Source organism: Gorilla gorilla, chromosome 11 (genome assembly GCF_029281585.2).
Source record: "Gorilla gorilla gorilla isolate KB3781 chromosome 11, NHGRI_mGorGor1-v2.1_pri, whole genome shotgun sequence".
NCBI classification, from domain to species: Eukaryota; Metazoa; Chordata; class Mammalia; order Primates; family Hominidae; genus Gorilla; species Gorilla gorilla.
The window spans coordinates 72,603,770-72,620,411 of record NC_073235.2 but is presented as its reverse complement, the minus strand read 5'-3'; the positions used below and the strand labels follow the sequence as shown (position 1 = coordinate 72,620,411).

Genomic DNA, 16,642 nt, shown 5'->3' with positions numbered 1-16,642 from the left:
ATGGGCTGCACTCACTGTCCAACCAGTTCCAATGAGATGAATCAGGTACCTCAATTGGAAATGCAGAAATCACTCACCTTCTGCATCAGTCTCGCTGGGAGCTGCAGACCAGAGCTATTCCTACTCAGCCATCTTCCAACAATTTTTTTTTAACGTGAGGGAAGACCATGGTTTTTTCTAGAGCTTACTACTTCCCACCACAGAGACTATACATTTCTGAGTATTGTACCTAATGCTTTGAGAATTCTGATGGTTTCCAATATGGCTGGTAGAAAGAAATACTATTCTTGGCCCTGTACAAACACTAGATATCCCTTTGGGTGATTCTTTCTTTGGCCCTGTGTAGTTTTCTCATACACATGCACTGATTAGTACTCTGCCAATACACAAGGGCAGCCCTCTGCAGATCTCTGGAATTCCTTCTCTGTGGAGCTCTTTCCTCCCCAGCAGTCCATCTATGAACTCTAGCTGCTTTGGACTTCACAGACTCTCAGTTTAGTCTGTTCAATTCAAGGAGTACACCAGGTTCCATTTGGAATTTTCTTCTTTGCTCTACAGCCTGGAAATGCTCAATACAGTAAGAGTAATTATAAGATTTATTTTATTTGTTTCTTATTTCTTTGTGATCACTGTCCTTTGTAACTTGATAACCACCGTCTTGAAAAATCACTGGATTATATATTCTTTCCACTTTTTTGGATGTTGTTTTTGGCTGTTTCAGGTAAGATGTAAACGTGGTCTGTTATTCCATCTTAACCAAAAGTGGAAACCTCTATTAGCGATTTCAAATTTATAATGTGTTATGATTTCTATTCCCATTCTTAATATTCACTTTTCTACTTAATTTTCATTTGCAAATTTCATTTGCCCTTTTTCTTAAAGAGGGCCCTCAACCTTGGGTCCTTTACTCAAGCTCTTGAGCTGAACCACCTGGTTAGAATTCTGTCTCCACCACTTGGTAGCTTGTGACCATGAGGAGCCTCAGTACCTCAGTTTCTTCATCTATAAAATCAGAATGATAATAGGAATTACCTCATGGTGTTGAATGTCAAGTGAACTATTACATCTAAACTACTTAGAAAAAAACCTGGAACATAGAAACCATTCAAGAATAGTAACTGACATTTACTATTCTTGAGCATCATTAATGTATAGGTGGTACTATATCGGATCATTTACAGAGAGTGTGAAGGCTTAGGATGGAACCCCACATACATGATGAGAGCAGAGTGTAGACCACAAAGAAAATAGAGCAATGACCAGAAAGCAGGAACAAGAATAATATGGTGTCCTGGAAAACAAAGTAGGCAAACATCCAAAGGAGAGGTTAAACATCAGAATGAGGACTTAAAAATGACCCCTGAATTAGACAATAAAACAGTCATGACTGATGTGTGAAATGGGGCTATAAACAGGCTACATCACATACGTTAATGAGTATTAATTGAGATAATTCATGCTAATTCCTTAGCACAGGACTTGGGACATACAAAGTGTTAAAAATATAAGATATCTTAATTGTTATTGTTAAATATGTTTGCCTTTTGTGTCACTGGGCCCAGCCCTTGTCTTACCATAGTATATCAATATTAGAGCAGATACAGAGTCTCTTCTGGTCCCACTGTCTCTATTTGCTTTGTCTCACCACCCATACCCCAAGGTATGACACTAGAAATCCTTCTGTCAAGCAAACACGAGCACGTTCATGCATGCACACATACACACACACTGCATACTACACACATGCGACACACACATCAAAGTCTATCCTGCAGGGTCCTTTTTTTTTCCAAGGGCAGTCATTTCCCCTACCCTGACACTCCCAGTCTATCTTATTAAAATAGTATAGATGTCATGAACAACTACTACTTCCTGTGGATTCAAAAGCCAAGGCCAATCCTGGGTCACATGGCCGCATTCTTTCCAAGCTAGGAGAGATACTTGGGCCCCTCTGGCTTCTGTAGGGAGAAGTACAGCCCATCTTTCCACCAGGATTTCTTCCAAGTAACAAGGGAGATTCTTAGCAGCCAAAGACTAGTGGCTGCTGTACCCTGCAGCCACCCAGTTCCAGGGGTTTAGGATGTAATCAACCAAATCAAAAATAAAAATTTTGACAGCCTTGGAATTTAGACAAAATACCTTGAGTTATATTTCCAAATTCTCTTTTTAATTTGGGGAGGCACCAAATCCATTTGGTCACTTGTTTATAAGCCCGTATAGATTCCAGGTGAAACATTTGGTCCTTGTGGTTCTGATTCACTGCTGTGTGAATCATATTAATGCTATTTGCATTAATAGCAAGGAAGGTCTATGTTGAGCCCCAAATTACCCCTTTCAAGATGGGAAGTATAATTTGTACCAAGAGTCGACTGATTAAAACCCCAAACACACCTGTGTTCACACTGAAAACCTGCTACCCAGGCTTGTTTGAACTTCATGCTGTGAGTCATTCTAGATGACTAAGTGTCCAAGTACTTGAAAATTCAATCATGTATACACAGAACTTAAAAATTTTAGTGATTTAAGACAAAAATCTTTATAAACAAATACATTTCAACTTCCTTAAAGTGAACATAATTTTACCTCCTCTTAGAGATTTGGGGTCATCAATGAAAATATCAATAAGTGGCCCAGTGTAGATTAGGTGTAAGAGTCTAAGGGTTATTTAACCCCACACTAAATGGGCCCAGGCTGTTGGTTTTGAGTTCTGGGGACTATTTCAGTTTTTCTGTCTCCCCTCTTGTTGGCACTTGTCATTTCCTGCTGTAATCAGTTTATCTGTCTGTAGTAGCTTCTCCCACATTTAATTATTTGCTGCTTTTTATATTTAAGAGCGTAGAAAACTTATTAGAATTATGTGTAAAGTTAGTGTAAGTGGGTTCCAAATGGAGATTTTACATGTGAATAAATTAAAGTTACTCTGAGGCTTTTTCTGAAAATAGGTTGGGTATAAATAAATAAAACAAGTGAAACATTTTGTGACATCGATTTTGGCCTCTTTGGTGATTTACTGGCTTGTTTTGTCATTCCTGGCCATGTCCTACACTGGTGGGCAGTAGGAACCTCACAAGGGGACTAGGCTTCAGGTGTGCTTTACTCGCTCCAAAACGTCATGGGTATCAGCTGGGTTGGAAATGGAACCAGTCACTTGGATTAGCAATTCTTGAAATACCTCAGGGAAAGACTTGCCAATGACTGTGGCAGGAGGCAGAAGAGCCAGGGGAGGAGGGGGAGGGAGGGGCAGAAGAAGGCACACTCACAATTTCCTTACTCCTTATAGAGAATTACTAAAAGAGTGAGGTCTTCCCCATCCCTGAGGGAACTCTGCTCCATAAGTTTGGCTGTGAGTGGGGTCCCTGCCCTCCAGGAGACCTCGGGCTACTTGACACCACACTTCCATCCTGCAGAAATGGCTTCCAGGCAGGGCCTCTTCCTCTGCTGCCTCTCCCTGCAGCGCACCATCCAGTCACTGGATTTTTCTGTACCAGGAGAAACCCCCAGCCCAACATTACAGTATCATCCTGGGGCGCATTTTCAATGGGTGAGTGAGGTGCCAACCATTTAATTCCTTATACAGCAGAAATCTCAACTGTCCCCAGAAGCCTGCACACTGGCTCAGGAAGAGCCCTGCTGCTTCTGTTCCCCCAAAGTCTCCTGGTGTAAGACTGCAGAGGCACCCAACCATTCCTTGCACTGGGACATTGCTCAGGCAAATGGCCCTCCTCAGGCTGTGAGGGGCCCTCTGGGGAGACAGGTGCTCTTGTCCTGGAACACACACTCACATCCTAACCCTCTGTTCCCAGATAGGCTGGCCTGTGAGCTTCTTTCCAGCCTTTTACAGCCTCTGGGCATTTCACACTTACCTGACCTATTTTTACAAGCTCAAGACAGAGGGCATAGAAAAGTGTTGAATCACTCTGGGGTCTGTGGTGTGCTGGTTCTAAAGCTCAATGTCAAAGTGAAATTCCACCTTTTAGTGGATTCTAATGAATGTCAGCTCATGTTTCTTTATTTTTCTTTTCCTAGAGTGAAAGCAAAGGTTTTTTTCTTTCAGAAGAGTCTAGATTCTATATTTACAAAGATCTTTAGGGCTATATATTTCCTCAATGACAGGAAAAGTAAAGATTTTCCCTATTAACCCTATGAGGACAGAAGTTTTCTCTTTTATTATTGGGGCATTGTCTTCCCACTTCATCTCCAGCTCAGTGTCCTGGGTCTCTAGGCACACAGTAGCTACTAAAGAAATATTCATTGGTTGAATGAATGAAAGAACGAACGGATGGATGGATGGACAGACCGATGGACAGATGGATGGGTGGGTGGGTGGATGGATGGGTGGGTGGGTGGGTGGATGGATGGACAGATGGATAGGTGGATGGGTGGGTGGATGGATGGATGGACAGACGGATAGGTGGATGGGTGGATGGATGGATGGATGGACAGATGGACAGAATTGTTGCCTTCTAGGACACCTTCCCTACTTGGCAGAAACCCCTCATCATGCTCCTTGGTAGCTCTTCCTCAGGGACCTGCCTATCAAAGAGACATCTTTTAAGCCTATTTGGGGTTCATACAATAGAATTTAATAAAGAAGACTCCTTTATTTAATTCTTTGCTATCCTTTGCAGAAGAGCTGGATGAAAACCTGGCTGCCTGGGTCCTGGGTAGAATTTCTCAGTGAATGGTTGCATGGTTGTGTGCTTCCAGCACAGCTCAATTCTGTCAGGCCCCTTGGCATCTGCTTTGTCCTGGAATGGCTGTGCACAGTTTGGGGTCTGGACAGCAGTTCAAATGGCCCTTCTGGGGCTCTGAAGCAATTAAAGTCGGGGCCTGTTTTTCTTTGTCATGAGGCTGTTGGATTTTTTGGTCTTTTTAAAAGCCTTGGCAGCCACTGGCTTTGCTCTAAAGGGTATCGTTCCTCAGATGTTCTGGGTTACCACTGCCCACTGACAACCCTGCAGAGAAAAGTGCCCAGGCTGCTGGCCCCACAGAGTGTGGGAAGCCAGGGGCTCAGTTTCACAGAACAAGACAAAGTCTCACTAGTATGACTCAGTGACTCTAAGTCCCTGACCTCCCAGCCCTTCGAGTCTGTTTCTCCCTTTCCTGGAGCTGAGCCAGGATTCTGAAGACAGTTTCCTCCTCTTGATGGGACCCCCTCATTAACATGTCTTCTTTTCTCTTTTTCTCTGTTCCAGTTCCATCTGCAGCTTCCTAATCACAGCATTAGCAACCTCAGATCTGATCCTGCTCCTGATACAGTGCGTCCAAGAGAGGGCTTCAAGCCAAGAGAAGATGGGTTTGTGGTCGTGAGAAATGAAGGAGCCCTCCTAGGATGGGAAGAGACCACATCTGGAATGCACAGTGCTTGGCATGGGAAAGGTACGCTCACAATCGTCATGGTTAGGGCATCTGCATAATCTTAAAGTGATCCCCACATATTGTTAGTTTCTTATTAGTTGTGAGGGAGAAAAAAACCAAAATGGTAATGAGACCAAGGAGAAACCGTGTAACACTTTTTGACCAGGTGATCAAAATTAACCTCATTTCTGCAGTACAGATGACATTTTGTGGCTCTTGATGTGACATCCTGGATAGGACAGTATTCGGGTTGAAATTATGTAATCTGACCATGAGGAAACATGAGACAAACACACAATGAGGAACATGAAATTCAAACAAAAATGGTGCGTGGTGCTTGCTTTGGCAGCAGATATGTGAAAATTGAAATGACATAGAGAAGATTAGCATTGCCCTGCAGGAAGATGACACAAATTTGTGAGGAATAAAAAAGGTTATTGGTGGTGGGTAATGGTGGAGTGGGGTCAGATGGGGGAATCAACATCGTGAAAGCCAGATTAAAGGAGGCTAAAGAGAAATGACAACAAAACGCCATACCTGACCCTAGACTGAAACCTGTACTGGAGATGGGGAAATGCCATAAAGGACATTGATAAGTTAATTAATAAAAGTGACATATGGTGACACACTAGATAAAGTACTTTGCCAAGTGCCAGGTCTGACCTGCAGACCCTGGCTGAACGATGGATGAAAGAATACACTCAGACACAAGTATCCAGTGAAAGAGCGGGCTAGGAGACCTGGCCGTTTACAGACCCTGAGGACGGTGCTGTAAAGAGTCAGCAGCCGCCGCCCTGACCCACTGGTGCTGCAGGCATTTATTCAGTACAGATTCAATGACAAAGGCCTAAGTCAACACACTTGTGGGTCATCCCCCCACCCCCCAACCCCCAACTCAGAAAGAGCAGTCCTGTGTGCAGATGATTAAAGGCCAGGTTCCGAGGCCTAAGTAAACTAACTTATCTAGAGCAGTTTCTTTACATCCCCTTGTTATCTAACCTAAGCTTTCAGGCACCGGATTAGAGAATCTGGCTGCCTTCAGCCAAATCCTTTCCCAAAGCTTTTGTAAAACCTCCCAGCCTTTCAAGAAGGTTTGCATCTTTCTACAATTTTTCCCACCACCCTGACCGATCTCCTACATCTCCCCCTTTTTCTGTTTTTTGCATCAGGTTTTGTTGATTGAAGAGTACAGATTTGTGCAGGAACAGGTTTGTCAGGCGTGGTGGTCATTGCTCATATTCTGGCTTTGCATCCTAGAATTAGTAAATAACATAAGCAAACATGAGTATAATTAGCAACGTTCTTTTCCAATGAAGGAGTGGCCCCCAGGAACGGGGGTCTATCCAGGAGAGATGATCTCGCACACCCTTCCATATGGCTGTTTGTTGGGCATGTAGATCTATGGCATTTAGGGATTCTAGAATTTTAGTTTTAAGTTGCTTTATGTCTGCTGTTAAATTGTCATGAAAGGTTCTCCAGAGGTGGTTTCACCTCATCCCAACTATGTACTGATTGATTCCAAGGTAGAGAAGTGACACAGATATCCTTATGCTCCCAGTCACAGTTTAATTGCCGTCAGAATACCAGTGCATCTTGTCACTCCCCCCACATCTTCCAAGGCAGCCTCGAGGGCTTGCAGACATGCAAGAATCTTTTGATCTATACCCTGCTGTAAGAGAAGTTCATTAGACACATTTCTGCCAAATTATCTATAAAAGTAGCTGTTTGTATTGATTCAGTAATAGATGCTACAGCCACGCTAGCAGTTGCTAGGATGACTATGGCTGAGACTATAAAGGCTATAAGTGTAACTATGAATCTTTTGTGTCTGAACTGGGACAGGGCACGTTCTAAGTTGGCAAGGGTAGAGGAACTTTGCCAATCATATATTAAATTGACTGGCAGAAAAGCCTCAGATTGTCTCCTCAATACCATGACGCTGGTAATATTTAAATTAGATATATTATAATTAGAGATACAGAGGCAAACCAAGCCTGTCCCTGCACTCGGGTCACAAATGTGGAGTTTTGGAGTGTAATAGAAATATTGGTTCCCATAAGGGAAAACATATGCATGGGTAGTGCAAGTCAAGCACTGATCAGTGTGATTATGAAAAAACATCATAGTACAATTGTGACTGGAATTATGATATGTCCCATGCCAGGTGTTAAGGGGGGTGCTAAGATGTCCCAGGCGCCATAAAGTGTCTTGAGGTGGTATGGACTCTACTTGAGGTCTGGGATGTCACATCTTCCTATCAGCCCAAATTATAGGGGAACGGGAAGTGGCTTCGAAACTGTCATTGATGCCATGATAGACGTGGACATCAGTATGATCACCCTGCAAATGGCTGTGGGGGCTCCAGTCTAAGATGTTATAATTGCCTAACTAGAAGCTATGGGCTTGTCCCCCATGACAGACCTCCCAGCTAAAGTGGAATCCATTACTTTCCAGGCTTTGTTCTTTAGCACTGGGAGGAATGTTTGAGAAAGTGGCATTGATTGCGTTGCCTGGTTTAAGGCTACCTGCAGCTAAGAATGTTAAGGCATTTCCTTTGCCATGATGTAGCCATAATTGTATTTGGGGCAGGTACACAGTAAGGGTAAGGGTTAGAACTTTTGTAACTACACACAGTGGCAGGATAGTGGAGTGATATGTAGTGTTACCAGGCACCTTAGTACAATGTGTGCTATTAATGAGGGACCCCACTGGGGGTAAATCTGTCCCTCCCAGCCAAGCAGTTATGGTATTAGAGGGTGGAAAGGGGGTGTCTGCCCAGGTGACAGGGCGAGGAAAGGCAGATCTAAGATATGAGTCCAACAGAGTATAGCAGGTACAGGTTGCAGACAAAGCAAGAGCATAAAAAGGATCAATACCCTACATGAGTTGCAGTGTACAACAGAGAGCATAGCAAGGAACACATTATCTGGAGTGAATGGTGTCTGTGTCCGGAGCAGGATTCGTTCAGCCTCCTAAGTTGTCTTCTTCAGCATTCCCCAGGTAATGTCTGAGGCTTTAGTTATCCAAGGAAGCCACATCATCTGGGGCTGTGGGTCCCGTAGGGTCATTTTCTTCATTTCTGGTACCGGGTTGGGTCCTAGCCATGCCATGGTATGGTTTGATGCATTGTGCTGGAATCCAAAGAGGACCTGAGGGGGTGTGAACACAAGCATATCCTCTTCCCTACATTAACAATTCACTAGGACCACACCATACATTACTGTTTACATCTTTCCATAAAACAGCAGGTTTTATGTCTTGAGAGGTTTTAGCAAAGTGCTTCTCTACAGCTGATTGAAATTTATCATTTAAATTTTAAAAATTAAGGGTAAATAAGGCTTGTGCCAATAGTATTGCAGGGCCCTTACTCATATTCCTCCTATTTTGTTTTCTGAGCATATTTTTAAGGGTGGAGTAGGTACGTTCTATGGCCTGTATTTAGGGTTATACGGGATGCCTGTGGAATGCTGGATGTTCCGCGTGTGACAAAATTGTTGAAATTGTGAGCTGGCATAAGCCGGACCATTATCAGTTTTAATTTTTGTGGGCTGCCCCATAAATGCAAAAGTTAAAAGAAGATGTTTAATGACATAATGGGTGGACTCTCCAGGAAAGGCATAAGTGCTAATTAAGTGAGAATTGGTATCAACGGATACATGTACATATCTAAGTTTTCCAAATTCACGGATGTGTGTAACGTCTGTTTGCTGTAACTGATAAGGTTCTAGTCCTGTAGGGTTAACACCTGTGGAAGGAGGGGACGTGACTGAGCTGGCAATCTGGGCATTGCAGGATAATTTGTTGAGTCTCTGGGTAAGTTGAAATTGTTTAGATAAGTTTCTCCAGTTTTGGTGGAAAAATTGATGCAATTGGGTGGCTTGGTCAAGCAGTGATGTCATAACTGATAGGTCTGCTTGATCATTGCCATATGCCAATGGACCAGGCAGTGAGCTGTAGGCTCGAATATGTGTGATAAAAATAGGATGTGTATGTTGATCTAGCAAATGCTGAAGTTGGAGAAAGAGTGCACACAGGATGGGCTCCAATGTGGACTTAATGAGGGCTGTCTCAAGATTCTGCAATAAACAAACAGAGTAAACAGAGTCACTAACAATATTGATGGGCTGAGCGGAAAAAGTTTCCAAGGCCAGTATTAAAGCTCTAACCTCAGCTCTCTGAGTGCTAGTAAATCCAGACCAAGTGAGGGAATTATGCAGAATCCACCAAACAGCCACTTTTCCATGTTTACCAGAGCCATCAGTAAACAGTGTTAAAGTGTTAGGTATGGGGGATTGAACTATTTTAGTAGGCAAAACCACAGAAGTGTGAGATAAGAATTGAAGGAGTTTGTCAGCAGGTAGGGCATGCTCTATTTGGCCTGTGTAATCAGAGAGTGCTATTTGCATGTCCGTAGATAAAGGCAATACTGCTTTGAATTGCTTTTTACTTAAAGGAATCCTGATGATATCAGGGTCATAACCTAGCAACTGATTGCATCATCTGCAGCCTGAATAGATGACTTTACTGATGAACTGAATATAGGGAAAGAGTGTTTTAGTCCCGGTATACGAGCAAAAAACCCATTCTAGGAAGCGCAGCCCTGGGGTCATCTGTCCTATTAACCCTGTAGAGGAGTGTTTGGTGGAAACAATTGAACTGAGTATAATGGATCTATGCGATCTAGTTGCCTCTGAGAAATAGCTTGCTCTATCTCTTCAATTTCTCTTTGTGCCGCAGGAGTTAAATACCTAGGAGAGTCTAGGGCAGCATTGTGTTTTAAGATAGAAAACAGGTTCTGTAACTTATCAGTAGTTATGCCTAAGGTGGGGTGAAACCAGTTAATATCGCCTAGTAATTTCTGATAATCATTTAAGGTGTATAAGTTGCTTTTTGAGGTCTTACTGACCAAGAAGTTAGTATGTATCCAAGATATTTCCAAGGAGAAGACATCTATACTTTTTCATGTGCTATGATTAAACCTCTTAACTGTGTATTCTTTATGACAGAGGCATATAAATTTACAAGTACTGGCTCTGTTGGGGCTACTAGTAAAATATCATCCATAAAATGAATAACCTTGCAATTAGGAAATTTTTTTCTACTGGGGAGCAAAGCCTGATTTACATGATACTGACACGTAGTAGGACTGTTTAGCATCCTTTGAGGAAGCACTTTCCAATTAAATCAGCGAGTTGGCCTTTCATTATTGATAGCAGGTATTGTAAACACAAATTTTCTGTCCTGCTTTGCAAGGGGAATAGTATAAAAGCAGTCTTTTACGTCAATAACGATTATAGGCCAATCTCGAGGAATCTCCACAGGGGAGGGGAGCCCCTGCTGACGGTGCCCCATAGGTTGCAAATGAGCATTTATGGCACGTAAGTCATGCAAAAGTCTCCATTTACCAGACTTTTTGGGAATGACAAAAATGGGCGAATTCCAAGGGCTGTTTGATGGTTCTATATGGCCGGTTTTTAATTGCTCCTCAACTAATTCATAGGCTCTTTGTAATTTCTGTCCCTTTAAAGGCCACTGTTGTACCCAAATTGGATCTTGAGAGAGCCATGTCAGGGGTACCAGAGGGATAATAACAGTGGCCATTATTAGAAAAGGGACTGCAGAGTGACCCCCCGCATTGGACTAATAGATCCCATCCTCAAAGATTAACAGGGATGGGCATAATTAGAGGTTGTATAACTGCCTTTCTTCCCTCTGAATCGCAGCAGGTTAGGGGGCACATGCTCTGCTTAGCTGTGTATGCTTCCCTGATGCCGACAATTTTTTGTTTGTGACCCTATTTTTTGAGTGACCCAAGGCCAAGTTTCTGGCCAGTTTCCATCACTAATGATTGAAATGTCCACCCCTGTGTCCAATAAGCCAGTAAAATTTTTATTTCCAATTTTAAGGTAATCATGGGTCTCTGATCAGTGATGAATTGATTCCAATATTCTCCTATGGCTCCTGTACTTCCATAACTTCCCTTTCCCCTTTCCTTTCTGTGGGTGTTGGGAACCCAGTATGGTGAAAGCAGTAACTGTTCTATCTTTGATCTGGGGGAAGAATATGCAGACCTTTACATTCCATCATAAGTAATATCTGACCTTGATAATTACTATCAATTACCCCAATGAGCACATTGATTCCTTTACTGGATAGGCTCGATCGCTCTGGGACTAATCCCACTGTTCCCAGAGGCAGTGGGCCCAAGATCCCAGTTGGAACCCTTTTAGGGTCTTCTCCTTCTTTTAGCACTGATTTGTTGGGGCAGAGTAAGCCCAGTCCTGCACTTCCAGCGGTGGCTGCTCTGAGAGAGAGGACTGTGGGCTTTCCATCTGACCGAGGAAAGCCACTGGCATTGCCCCAGTTTGAAGCGGGGCCTGGGGCCAGCCCCCTCATGAAGTTTCCCCCCTGGTTACTTATAGGGTTGCCGTTTTTATCAAATTTGGACCTGCGTTGATTTGCCCATTGTTTCCCCTTTTTACATCGGGGAAATATAGAAGGGGGTTCTTTTCCTGAGTTACCTTGGTCTCTATTATTGAGGCATTCTCTCTTCATATGACCTGGCTCTCCACATAGAAAACAATTTGGGTTTCTCTCCCTTTTCACTTTAGGAGGCCTTAATACCATAGCCAATATTTTGGCTTTGTGTGTTTCAGTCCCCACCGGTTGACATGCTCATATAAATTCTCCAACTGTGGCTGCCTTTCCTCTGAGTGCCTGCATTTCTTGCAGGCAATCCACATTAGCATTTTCATAAGCCAATTGCAACAATAAGATATCAGCAGCCTGGGCATGACTAATTTGTCTCTTAATTGTCTGGGTTAACCAATTGATAAACTCAACAAATGGCTCCTGAGGCCCTTGTCAAACATTTATAAAAGATCCCTGTTGAACTCCGCTTTTGGGAATTCAGTCCCAAGCCCTGAGAGTGCACAAAAACACTTGTGCATAGACCTGGGGATCAAAAGTTAGTTGTTGTTGTACATCGGCATGGGGGCCCCACCCCTGGAGCATAGCAGCTGTTATGTCTTGCCCAGCAGCCTGGTTCTGGTTGGCTTACTGTTGACACAACTCATCATATTCTGCTCTCCAGAGGATGTATTGGCTGGGCTCCAAAGTCGTTTTAGCTAGCACTGACCAGTCCATGGGGTCATACAGAAGTTGTCTGCCATGGCTTCAATCATTCCTTTCATAAATGGGCTAGCAGCTCCATTTTATTTAATGCTTTTTCATAGCTCTTTGTAAGCGTTAAAAGAAATGGGTTCATGTACCTGATTGCCTCATCGATCTTGCATTACTGGGCAGGCTAAGAGCTTCCCTTATAATGCCGCTTGCCTAACGCAGGGTCCCATAGCTGTAGCGTATCCCTTGTCTTTTTCCCAATTTATTGGAGGACGGGGCTTAGGCAAAACCTCCGTTTCCTCTTTGTTATTTTGGCCCGGTGGTAGCAGGGCTGAGGGATAAGGAGGCAGTAAAGTAGGTGACTGTTCCTCCTCCCTTCCCTTTTTAGGCTCTTCTGTGTAAAGTGGAACCAGAGCCACCCTAATTAAAGCCTATAACATTAGAGATGTTACTGGGACCCGTTGCCCTTGCACATGATGTTGTTTAAGATTTCTCCCCACTTGTTCCCAGAGCACTATGTCTAGCATACCTTCTTCTAGGAACCATGAGTTATGGGAAACAACAGTTTGCATTAGGTCCCTTAATTGAGCCTGCAAAACCGAGGCTCCACTAGCTTTAAGCAGCTGTTTCAATACTTTTATATACTGTTGCTGTTGAGCCGATAACTGTTGTCCCGTGATGAAACTCTAGCCTGAACAATTTCCTTGAACTTGGAAATCCCAAGCAGGCACCAATGACTTACTGACTGCACAGTCTCTTCACCTTCGTTTTCAAGGGTTCCGTCATGATCTGTTGTGGTGTTCCTCACACGGGGCACCACCTGCCGGGTCCAACCCACAGACCCTGGCCAAGTGATGGATGAAAGAATGCACTCAGATACAGGTATCCAGTGAAAGAGTGGGCTAGGGGACCAGGCCATTTACAGACCCCAAGGAGGATGCTGTAAAGAGTCAGCAGCAGTGGCCCTGACCCACTGGCACTGCAGGCATTTATTCAGTACAGATTCAATGACAAAGGCCTGAGTCAACACACTTGTGGGTCATCCCCACCCCAGAGAGAGCAGTCCTGTGCACGGATGATTAAAGGCCAGGTTCCAAGGCCTAAGTAAACTAACTTATCTAGCTCAGTTTCTTTACATCCCCTTGTTATCTAACCTCAGCTTTCAGGCACCGGATAAGAGAATCTGGCTGCCTTCAGCAAAATCCTTTCCCAAAGCTTTTGTAAAACCTCCCGGCCGTCCAAAAAGGTTTGCATCTTTCTACAATTTTTCCCACCACTCTGATTGATCTCCTACAGCCAAGTATTATGGTTATGTATTAGAACATCCCTGTTCTTAGGAAATACACACTGGAATATTTAGGGGTAAAGGGCCATGAGATATGTAACTTACCTTCAAGTGACTCAGAAAATTATATATATGTATGCCAAGCAGGGGAGAAACATGCAAATAATAAAGCAAGTGGAGTACAAACATGACGAAATAGATGCTCTTTGTACTATTTTTGTTTTTGCAACTTTCTGTAATTTTGAAATTATTTTCAAATACAAATTTCAAAAATATAACTGCACTTATTCTGATCCTTACATATTCTTAGAGTCTGAACCTTCTGAACCAGGGCAAAGATGATATGAGGCCATATCTCGGTGAAACCCCTCAGATTTGCAAAGTGTCGTGAGAGGGAATGCATTTTGAACTTACCTATAATTCTGGAGCAAATGCTCCATGACAGCAGCCACTCTGCGGGCCCTGGGCTTCCACTGGAGGAAGACATGAATGGGCTAAGGAGGGCTGAAGGCAGAGTGGGGCATGAAGCTAGGCAAGTCTAACCCATGGCTCCATTTTGCCCAATGCCAGGCTCAGTGCAAGGGCTTTAGAGAGAGCAAACCCCAGCCATGACCGCCTCCCAAGTCCAATTCAGAAAATAAACAATGCCCAGCTGTTGGGACTGACAGAGGAACAAAAACTCAAATCGACTTCAAACTCTATTTTTTTGAGCAAAAATCAGAGATGCCATATAGCATAGAGATTGAATGTGGCCTGGGAGACCTGTGGATCTGGGTCTAAATTCTGACCCTGCCTCTACCAGCTGTGGCACCTGGGACAAGTTACTTTGTCTCCTGAGCCTCAGTTTCCTCCTCTGTGGAGAGATAATTTCCAAAGATTATGATGAAGGTTGGGGGAAGCAGTGTACATGAAATGCTTAGAGTGTATGAGGCTCAGGCATGGTAAGCGTTCAGCCATTGGTTGCTGTTACTATAAAGATGGTGTCTCCTGTCCCTGACTCTGTGGATGCAGACAGATGCAGTTATAAAGACTCCTGAGTCCAAGCGCAGGGCTGTCAGGGGTGTGTGGTCCTGGAAGCAGGACTTCTGAAGGCAAAGAGGGTTCTTCAGTGGGAGAAGGCCTAACAAGAGAGCCACTTAGACCAGACAGTGTTTGCTCTGGGGAGCTTCTCCAGATGACAGCCACAATCTGCTCAGGCCTTTGTCCACCATTTAATAAGACACAACACATATGCGCACAGGCTTTATTTGATACAAAGCTGGGTATATTGGGCAATTTACCATGAAAGCCAAATCTCTGCTGTAAGAATTTACCAATTCTTAAGTCAAACTTGTCCAGCCCCCAACAAATACTTTAAAAAGTAAAAAATGGGCCAGGTACGGTGGCTCACACTTGTAATCCAAGCACTTTGGGAGGCCAAGGCGGGCGAATCACGAGGTCAGGATAGAGACCATCCTGGCTAACACGGTGAAACCCATCTCTACTAAAAATACAAAAAATTAGCTGGGTGTAGTGGTGGGCGCCTGTAGTCCCAGGTACTCGGGAGACTGAGGCAGGAGAATGGCGTGAACCCGGGAGGCAGAGCTTGCAGTGAGCCGAGATCGCGCCACTGCACTCCAGCCTGGGTGACAGAGCAAGACTCTGTCTCAGAAAAAAAAAAAAAAAAGTAAAAAATTCCTTTAAATAATTAACTCTCCTCTAAGAAATCTGGAAAGTAGGAAGAAACCAGAGTCTCCCTGGAGAGAGCGCCTGTCTTTTTGCAGCATGACCATCACCTGCCTGGCTCAATCACTCACCTTTTTGGAATTGCCTGGTGACCTCTCTACTTCCAAAGACACTTAACCCGAGCCACATGAGGATTCTGGGGTGAGCCCTAAATGCTTATTGCCTGCACATCATTTGCTTATTAGGTTCTCTGTGTTCCTAATATTCTTTCTTTTCCCATCGCCCTCTACCTACTCGCAGCATCTGAATCAGGGTGGCCACTGTCAATACAGTGCACCAAGGGTGGTTCTTCATCCAGTTCTTTAATTTGTTAAAGAGAAATCTCCTCACACAATGCCTCCACTCATTCACGACACAGACATTTACTGATGCCCATTTGTGTGCCAGATACTGGTCTAGACACTAAAATGTGGGGAGGGATGAGCCATCGTCCCTCCCCAGCAGGAGCTCAGCATCCAGCGAGACACATGAACACAGACAGGAGAGGCAGGTAGAGTTGCAGCTTACAGGCCTACACCAGTGCTTCCCAGCCCACCTTCTGTGCCACAGTAACTGAGCAACTAATTTAAAACACAGCATCCAGGCCCCAAACACCAGAACTACCAAATCAGAATCTCTGGGTGTAAGACCTTGAAATCTGCATTTTAACAATGGTGTCTAAAATACTCCCAAGTTTAGTACTCACAGATCTGTCCTAGACCCCACTGAAGCTTTAGCCACATCTGTACCTTTAGTCACATCTGTACATTTTTGTGCAGTAGCACAGGCTCATTGGGGGTCTATTTCTATGTGGCTCCTAGGGGCCCATAGGACTGAAGGAGGTATCAATAATGGGGCAGAACCCATGAAAACTCTTGAAGAAAACAGAAGGGCTGTGGCTTTGGGAACTCAGGACGAAGGGACTTCACCCCACCCCAGTGTTGTGACTGCTGGGAGACCTTGGGGTGCAGCATGGGAACAGTGGCAGCAGTCATTGCCTACTGGAATGGAGGAGCAGGAGCAGAGGACATTATGTGGACAAGCTGGAGTGAATAGAGCCACACTCTGGCATTAGAGAGGAGCAGAGAGGAAGTAGCCAAGAGGTCAGTGTTTCTGATCTAGCATGGCTTTGCTGCTTCCAGGGACCTTTTGATGCATTCATGGAACTTGCAG

The 16,642-nt window shown here is 44.0% G+C and overlaps 1 non-coding gene across 1 annotated transcript; it reads left to right on the top strand.

Moving 5' to 3' along the window:
- Positions 1-5,695: 5,695 nt before the first annotated feature.
- Positions 5,696-5,797, top strand: LOC115933816 (U6 spliceosomal RNA). The gene has a single exon (XR_004069670.1). It is a non-coding gene; the product is annotated as a U6 spliceosomal RNA (small nuclear RNA).
- Positions 5,798-16,642: the final 10,845 nt, after the last annotated feature.